Source organism: Gorilla gorilla, chromosome 11 (assembly GCF_029281585.2).
Source record: "Gorilla gorilla gorilla isolate KB3781 chromosome 11, NHGRI_mGorGor1-v2.1_pri, whole genome shotgun sequence".
In the NCBI taxonomy this organism is placed as follows: Eukaryota; Metazoa; Chordata; class Mammalia; order Primates; family Hominidae; genus Gorilla; species Gorilla gorilla.
Window position 1 is genome coordinate 59123569 of NC_073235.2, and position 10156 is coordinate 59133724.

Sequence of the window (10156 nt, forward strand, 5' to 3'; positions counted from 1 at the left end):
CTAAAAATCCCTGAGCCTAGCTAGGAAGGTGACCGCTTCCACCTTGAAACACGGGGCTTGCAACTTAGCTCACACATGACCAATCAGATAGTAAGGAGAGCTCACTAAAATGCTAATTAGGCAACAACAGGAGGTAAAGAAATAGCCAATCATCTGTTGCCTGAGAGCACAGTGGGAGGGACAGTGATCAGGATATAAACCCATGCATTTGAGCCGGCAAGGGCAATCGCCTTTAGGTCCCCTCCCTTTGTGTAGGAGCTCTGTTTTCACTCTATTTCACTCTATTAAATCCTGCAACTTCACTCTTCTGGTCCATGTTTGTTACAGCTTGAGCTGAGCTTTCACTCACCATCCACCACTGCTGTTTGCCACCGTCGCAGACCCACCACTGACTCCCATCCCTCCGGATCTGGCAGGATGTCCTCTGTGCTCCTGATCCAGCGAGGCACCCTTTGCGGCTCCCCATCAGGCTAAAGGCTTGCCATTTTTCCTGCACGGCTAAGTGCCCAGGTTCGTCCTAATTGAGCTGAACACTAGTCACTAGGTTCCACGGTTCTCTTCTGTGACCCACGGCTTCTAATAGAGCTATAACACTCACTGCATGGCCCAAGATTCCGTTCCTTAGAATCCGTGAGGCCAAGAACCCCAGGTCAGAGAACACGAGGCTTGCCACCATCTTAGAAGCAGCCCACCACCATCTTGGAAGTGGCTCCCCACCATCTTAGAAGCTCTGTGAATAAAGACCCCCAGTAACAGAACCGTGAAAGACCCTGAGTAGCAAAAACAAACAAACAAAAAATCCTGAACAAAAAGAACAAAGCTGGAAATATTACACTACTCGACCACAAATTATACTACAAAGCTAGAGTAACCAAAACAAGATTTTGGCAAATACACACTCTCTCACGCTCTCTCTCTCACACACACACACGCACGCACACATAGACTAATGGAACAGAATAGGTAACTCAGAAATAAATCCACACACAGCCAACTGATTTTCAACAAAAGTATTAAGAACAGATATTGGGGAAAGGATGGTCTCTTCAATAAATGGTGCTGGAAAAACTACTTATCCCAGTGCAGAAGAATGAAACTAAGCCACCATCTCATCATATACAAAAATCAACTAAAAATGGGTTAAAGACTTAAACATAAGCCCCGAAACTATAAAACTACTAGAAGAAAACAAAGGAGAAACACTTCAGGATATTGGTATGGGCAGGGATTTTTTTGATAAGAACTTAAAAGCACAGGCAACACAAGCAAAAACAGACAAATGAGATTACATTGAACTAAAAAGCTTACATATAACAAAGGAAACAATCAACTGAGTGAAGAGACAACTTACAGAATGGAAGAAAATACTTTTAAATTATGCATCTGACAAGGGGTTAATATCCTGAATGTATATGGAACTCAAACAATTCAACAGCAAAATTCAAACAAACAAAAACAAATAATTTGATTTAAAAAATGAGCAAAAGACCTAATAGACTTTTCTTAAAGAAAGACATAAAAAGAGCCAATAGGTATATGAAATATATGCTCAATATCACTAGTTGTCAGGAAAATACAAATCAAAACCACAATGAGATATCACTTCACCCAAATTAAAGTGACTGTAATAAAAAAATAACAAATGCTGATGTGGATGTGGAGACATGAGAACCCTTATATACTGTTGGTAAAAATGTAAATTAGCACAGCCATTATGGGAAACAGTATGGAAGTTTCTCAAAAAATTAGAATTACCATATGATTAGTAATCCCATACTGGATATTTACCCAAAGGAATTGAAATCAGTATGTTCAAGAAATGTCTGCAGTTCCGTTTATTGCAGCATTATTTACCACAGCCATGATATGGAATCAGTCTAAGTGTCCATCAATAGATGAATGGATAAAGTAATTGTGGTCTATATACACAATGGAATATTATTCAGCCATAAAAAGAACGAAACGCTGTCATTTACAGCAAGAAAGATGAACCTGGAGGTCATGTTAAGTAAAACAAGCCAAGTGCAGAAAGACAAATACCAGGTGATCTCATTCATTTGTGGTATTTTGAAAAGCTGATCTTGTAGACATACAGAGTAGAAAGTGGTTATGGAGGCTGAGGATGATAGTGGGGAGGAAGGAGTGGAAAGCAATTGACCAGTGGGTACTAAATTACAGATAGGTAGGAATAAGGTCTGGTGTTGTACTGCAGTAGAGTGACTATAGGTAACAATATTGTATCAAATATTTCAAAATAACTAGACGAGAGGATTTTGAATGTTTGAGTCACAAATAAATAATAAATGTTTGAGGTGATGGATAAGCTAAATACCCTGATTTAATCATTATACCAATATATGTGTATCAAAACATCACACTGCACCCCATAAACATGTATAATTCTTATGTGCCAATTAAAAATAAAACAAAAAATATGGCTGAATCATGACATATGAATATGTCAGTCATAGTATAGAAATCAGATATTTATACTATGTACTTTGATAAATCCTTACTGTGAACATTGGTAAATTTCATGGTGCATTCAAAATGCATCTTTATGTCTAATTTAAATACTGCATTCTATAACTCACCTTTGTGCATTGAAAATGGATAAAAATGGATCATTTGAGTGAAAATCATTATGGTTTCTTGAATAGGAATCTTCCAGAGAGTTATTAATAATCTTCATTTGACAAGTAGTTTCAATTAATGGGTATACCCAACAACCTGCTGAGGCAGATAGGATGTTTACTTTTCCATAGCGAAGCTTGTTGTTTGGGGAAGTTAAGTGACTAAGGTCACAGGGTAAGTCAGAGTCAAGACACAACTCCAATATTCCACAAATTCTCTCCAGTCTCAGCATGTCCCTTGAAAAGGAACAAATGGAAATTCACCATTGAATAATGGCTTTATAATTAACTTCACACACAACATTTCAATAAAAATTCACTGCTACTCAATAAGAGTAGTAGTATTTCTATTTTAATGATAAAGAAACACAGGCTCAAAAATTAACCTTTCAGGTTTATTGGTTTGGGCTTGGAAAGTGGTGACAGGCAAATGTGAAGGATAGTTTTCTGATACTTAGCTTTTGGAATAATGTAGCGTCATAGAGGATTACCACTTTCAAAGAAGACAACGGCTTTGTCCTCTTTTTCTCTCGTGACAGGATACTTAACAATTCTTGTTTTGGTTTAATACGTGTAGAAATACAATTCAAATTCTAGTCAAGCCAGTGAGTTTCTCCAGTAAGGAGACCATAAAAAAGAAGGTAAACTTAAAATTGCTAAACAGATCATTAAATGAAGCTGGAGTTTGATATAGGACCTGCGTAGGGGAAAGTGGGGAACTGATATTGTAACAATATCAAAATACTATTGAGAAGGTACAATAGGGTGAATGTAGCTAGCACTAATGATGCAATAAAAGTCACACATGACTTGTGTCTGAAGACCTACAGGGGGAAGGGGTCTTTTATCCTAGGTTACAGTAGTTCCTTCTTATCCACAGTTTCTGTTTCTGTGATTTCAATTATCCATGGTCAACCACAAACTGAAAATATTTTGAGAGAAAGAGAGAAAGACCACATTCACATATTTTCATTACACTATATTGTTATAATTACTCTATTTTATTATTTGATATTGTTAGTCTCTTACTGTGATTAATTTTCAAATTAAACTTTATCATATGTATGCAAAAGAAAAAACAGTATATATAGGTTTTGATAATATCTGTGGTTTCAGGCATCCACTGGGGTTTTTGGAATGCAGTTCCTGCAGATAGGGGGATCTACAGTGCTGAGTTGAAATCTTCTGTATGCTTCTATATAAAGTTGCTGGATAAATTTGTTTTTGTTTCAATTCTATATATCTTCAGAGGGGTTAGTTCCTAATTTCCTTGCATTTGGAAAATAATGAGCACTCTGCTAAAATTTTAGCTTGTTCATTGGATTTATTTATTCCCCCCTCATTTTTTTTTGGAAGAAAATGTTTTCGCTTCCCTTCCCTTCCCTTCCCTCCCCTCCCCTCCCCTCCCACTCCTCCTCCCCCTCCCCCTCCCCTTCCCCTTTCCCTTCCCTTCCTTTCTCTTTTCACTTTTCCTTTTCCTTTCCAAAAGGTTCCCCTCTGTTGGCCAGGCTGAAGTGCAGTGGCACAATCTTGGCTCAAGGCAGCCTCTGCCTCTTGGGCTTAAGTGATCCTCCCACCTCAGCCTCCCAAGTAGTTGAGACTACAGGTGCATGCCACCATGCCCTCCTGGCTATTTTTTATATTATTTGTAAAGATGGGTTTCCATCATATTGCTCAGGCTGGTCTCAAACTCCTGGGCTCAAGCGATCCTCCCATTTCAGCCTCCCAAATTGCTGGGATTACAGGTGTAAGCTACCATGCCTTGCCTTCCCTCCCCTTTTTAAGATGGGATTTGAGTAGATAAATAAGACCAAGAAAAAGAGTAGAACACAAATATGCAAACTCAAGGAATAATCTAGCTTTATAACAGAGTTCATCTTTTGTTTTGAGCTTCCTTCCAATTTGATCAAAAGTGACAAGTTCACTGAACTTTAATAGATATTTTTTTCTGGAGCTTGACAAAGGAAACTCCCAAAGATCAATGAAAATGATATTCAAAAGCATTTTTCAGGGATTCAATCATTTCCCTGACTCTCCTAGATAACTTTAATAAAACCAAAAGGCTTAATGTAGTGCAACTCAGGGCAAGCAAATCTATGAGGCCTAAGCTAAGTGATCTACATGATACAAAAACCTGATGGTCTTGGTTCAAGGACAGAATTTCAGTACCAACCTAGTGGAGTATGGCTAGGATGCCCCTAAGCAATCTTCCCTTTTGTTAAGAAAGAGCTGGAGGGCAGATATGAAGGTTAGGCTTTCTAACTGTTGAGAGCTGAGAGGCGCCACTAACATGCAGTATAAAGAAAGAGCCAGGACACAGAAATCTTGGCTCAATGACAGCAGCTCTGGGCAGAGAGGTTATCCAGCAGCATTAAGCTAGCTTACCCCATGGCCTGAAGCCACAGCTCCAGTTATTGCAGCAGCTTCCAAATCTGCAGTCCTTGGCTCTTGCTTGGCTATACTCTGGCATCCCTACTGCACAGCTCTGCTGGCTTTTTGGCCCTTGCTGTCCTTCACAGCACTGCTTCTTGGATCATAGACTGAACTGAGAGCCAATTCCAAATCTCCAGTACCAATTCCCACTTGAACTTGGCTGATTCCAAACTTGCCAATTTTTGTGAAGGACCACAGAGGACAAAAGCCAGCCTGGTGGTGATCTGGTATATCATATTGGCCATTGATTGAAGTTGTAAGTGTTAGAGACAAAATCAGTTATTTAGTACTGAGGTGCTCTCATGAAAGAGAAGGCCATCTTTTGGGGAGAAAGTCTAGGCTTTGCTGGGGTGCAGATGGTGGTGGCAGGGCTGGCTCACTCTGTTCATACATGGCTGATCCAGATCTCAAATCCATGTCCACTATCCCATAGCTCAAAGTTGTTTTCTGTTTTAACTAAACCAAAGCCTATTAGCTTTTTGCCTTTTAAAATTCACACGGATACAAATTCATATAATTTTAGGTATATTAGTAATAATCCAGTTTAAAGGCTAGTAACGTGCAGATAGCCTATGATTCAAATTGGCCCCACAGATAACGTTCCATGTTCTTAACACACACACACACACACACACACACACACACCAAAATAAACCAAAACTTGAATTCATAATCAATTTGTAAAATTTAGAAGACTTCATGTTTAAATCTAGATGTTCATATTTCTTTAAAATTAGATGTGCCGTATTTGGACTTACCTTCCCATATGCCATAAACAGCTGAAGCTGAGTGGCTTTGGCCCATGTTAGACCAATCATACACTCTCTAATTCCCTATCACCACCCCCTCCCAGTCTCCCTGACATGGGGTCTGCCACAGTCAGCTTGCGCTGCTATAACCTTAGATTTGTTGCTTAAACAACAGGAATCGGCCAGTCGCGGTGGCTCATGCCTGTAATCCCAGCACTTTGGGAGGCCAAGGTGGTGGATCATTTGAGGTCAGGAGTTCGAGACCAGCCTGGCCAACATGGTGAAACTATGTCTCTACTAAAAATACAAAAATTAGCTGAATGTGGTGGCACGCACCTGTAATCCTAGCTACTCGGGAGGCTGAGGCAGGAGAATTGCTTGAGCCTGGGAGGCGGAGCTTGAGGTGAGCCGAGATCACACCATTGCACTCCAGTCTGGGCGACAGAGTGAGACCCTGACTCAAAAAAAAAAAAAAAGAAAGAAAAAGAAATCAATCTTACCACAGTTCTGGTTGCTAGAAGTCAGATGGGTGTGTGGACAGCATGGTTGGGTTCTGGTGAGGTCTCCCTTCCTGGCTTGAAAAGGGCAGCCTTTTCACTGTGTTCTCACATGGCAGAAGGTGGGGAGGGGTGGAAGCTCTCAGGTATCTCTTTTTATAAGGACACTAATCCCATTATGGAGGCTCCACCCTCATGACCTCATCTAGCCTAATTACCTCCCAAACACCCCACCTCAATACTATCACATTGGGAGTGAGGCCTCCAACATGCAAATTTTGGAGGCACACATTCAGGCCATGACAGGCTCAAGGGTCAGTTACCATTGATCATATTGCCAGTCACTCCACCCTTCATGCACCGATATTACCTGCTCATGCACCCTTCATGCACCGATATTACCTGAAACCATTGAGCATGAGATCACCTGAAGTCATCCCCAGTGCACATTTTACCACTGAGGAATCTAAAATCCACAGAAGTTGTCTCAACCCCATTGGTCAGGATTAGATCCAACTGGCCTGGCTTTAAGTTTAGGAATATTTTTTCCTTTCCTGATATATCTTACTTTCCACATTTCTGTAGATTGATGTTTTATAATCAATGAGAATAATAATAAGCACCATATGTTAGATATTTACCTGTTATATCAAATCAAATGCATTAATATACTTTATTTTCTTCATAGATAATCAAATGTAAATGGTTTTGGGAATCTCCATATGTATATCATTTTCCTTATGATATCACTCTTCAAAATTTTATCTTTTCTTTTTTTCTATAGACATTATAAATATTATCCAAGATTAATTGGAGAGTTATTTTGGAGAGTTATTTTGGCAGGGAGATGTATAATGATTCACTTTATCTCATCAAAACACATTAGTTCAAGATATGAAGTCTTGTTTACATGACTTAAAACAAATCAGACATTTCATTCAAAACATGTAATTTCATAAAAAGTCAGGAAACTAATTGCTTAACATAAATTTACCCAAAAATACAGTGCATTGCATTTATGGATCACTTTGCTAGCATTGCTCTATTGTCTATTTGTCTATGCCAGATGTGAGTAATAGCCTTGAAGATGTGTTACTCAAAGATCATTTGAAAAATGCCCAGAGAAGAGTCATAAAATTCATTCTATAGAATTGATGCTGGGAACTGAAATGAGATTTTCAGGAGTTACATGAAAATGGGAACAGAAACTTGAGTGTCTAAGTGGAGAAAGGCTAAGCAGACTTGGAATGATACATCTCTCCTCTCCTCTCCTCTCCTCTCCTCTCCTCTCCTCTCCTCTCCTCTCCTCTCCTCTCCTCTCCTCTCCTCTCCTCCCCCTAATCCCCTACAAAATAAGAAATACAGTGCAGACTGTATCAAATACATAAAGTAAGAAAAGGCTAGTTCATAAAACATACACCAGTACCCACTTCCTTATTTTCTCTCTCATGTTTTTGTTGTTAAGTAAAGACAGTCCCAAACTCCTTCCAAAATGGCCCCAAGCAAAGGAGAGAATGTATTTTAAGCTTTATTTCACTATGCATTAACTTTTATATACTTTTTCCTTTTTTGAAACAATATTTTTAAATAGAAAACTTAGAAAAGAAGAAATAGTATAAAAAATTATTATTGGAAAAAAACCCCTGTAAAAAATATCTAAATTGTACATGTTCTTGCTGGTGAAATCTGAGTCCTGCAGCAGACTTCCCAAAGCATATTGGCTCTGGGTTTCTGGGGGAAGGTGCTCTGGATCTCTTTTAAAAAGCACACATGCTGCTCCATGTGGTGCAGCAGCTGCTAAGGTAATGATGCATTTTTAGTGAAAAAATACCATAAATAAACATACAAAAAATCATATGAAACTCTCCAACTAAGCACAAAATTTGGCAGCAAGTTTAGAATCTAAAAAAAAAATTATAACTGATAAGATAATGTACCAGCCCAACCATTTCCAAATCTTATTTCTACCTACATATTTATGCACATATTTATATAACACATATCACCATTATATTTACCTTTCCAACATGCCTGAGAACTTAATCCATGATTTCCAATGTTAATATATTCCAAAGGTATGGAGGACTCACGATTAAATGCCTCTGCCACTACATAAAATTAGTTAGCAATGAATTAACTAATTATATAATCAACGACTTTCTTTTGTTTCACTAAATTAAATGAAGACTTTTTTTCTGAATGATGACTGTAAGTCATTATTAGAAAATAAAGATGTTTTTCTATTTTCTTCTAATTATTAGCTATTTCTAAGGTACACTAAAAAGACCTGAAGTGGTTTATATGTACAGAAGAATCTAAATCTCTGTACTAATTTCACTTTATCTGAAATGACTCAACTAAAGTCATCAATTCATTCATAGGATAGTTTAAAACCACATTAACTGTATATTAGCAGAGAAAAAATAATTAACTGGCAGAATAGAAGCACTAAAAAGATCTCGCAGCTGACCAGATTTATAAAGATTAATATCATACAACATACTAACATCTGGGTTGAAAGGATTCAATATACTAAGTTTAACAGGTAGAACTATCAAGGTGAGAAGACTCTTAAATAATAAAATTAATACATCCAATAACTGTGTCAATCACTTAAACAAAATTGCAGAGAGTGGAACAACTGCACTGTCTTTACATTAGGTGATCTATACAGGGTCTAAGAGCATTATTCAGAACTTTGACTAGAAATTATTTATTTATGATTCTAGTTTGCTATACTTCTGAAACTGGTTTAGTAAGGACATTGGCAATCCACCAACTTTAGGAGTTGTGAGGGAAATTTGTTAAAAGGAGGAATGAAGACATAAATGAAAGAGAAGAAGGCAAGAATGAATAGTAGAAATGCTTTGGAGATTAGGTTAAAAAAGAACAACAAATTCTATATGGTTCCATCCTTATCTTTCCTTCCCTCCTTTCTTTCTTACCTTCAAACCACTTTGATTTTCCTTCCTCTTTCTTGCCTTCCAATTAGGTATGAGGTGAGCCAGATAGGAGGTCTGCAAAAAATATACACCCACTACATCTACTAATATTGTGTGTATGCACATGTCATAAATTATATAGTGATGGAATACCCAGATGGGCCTGACATGTATTAGGGACACTAATATTTTGAGAAAAGTCCAACTTCAATTAACTTATCCAGAATTTTACAATAAAAAATTTAGAACAAGCTATTTTAAGTAAATAAATATGGATGATTTTTGTTTAATGACTTAATATTGTTTTCTTTGAGCTATATTTGGAGGTATAATCATTTCAATGCTTAGGGATTGAGGTTTTAATATAATCTGTTTTATGTTTTATGTTTCTGATACATCCCAAAATATTCCATTCTAGATAATGCTAGGCTACAACAGTTAAGTCTTTCCAGTGTTTCCAATAACCTATTGTTATCAGGTTAGATGCCTCCCTAAATCAAACTTATTTAAAAGAGAGCTATAGTATAGTAGGTGTGTGAATTTGCATGTACACACATCTACACAAAACAAAACCTTTTTGCAGGTAGATCTAAAATAGTTCTCCATAACATTGTAGGTTTTAACTATCCCAAATTTGGTTGTGATTATAATGAATTGGTTAAAGTAAAATAAAAATGTCTTTCATAGAATAAGATGACACTTTTATTTATTAATAAAATAAATACATAGAAACTAGTGCACAAAAATTATCTATGTAGCTCTGGATTAACTAATATGTTATAGAAACATAATTTTTATTGTGTTTATGTAATATGGAAAACCCAAACCAAAAATCTTTATTGTATCATGTTTAAATATAGATTTCCTGTTTTTCTTTTTTTTTTTTTTTTTGTAACTCCAAT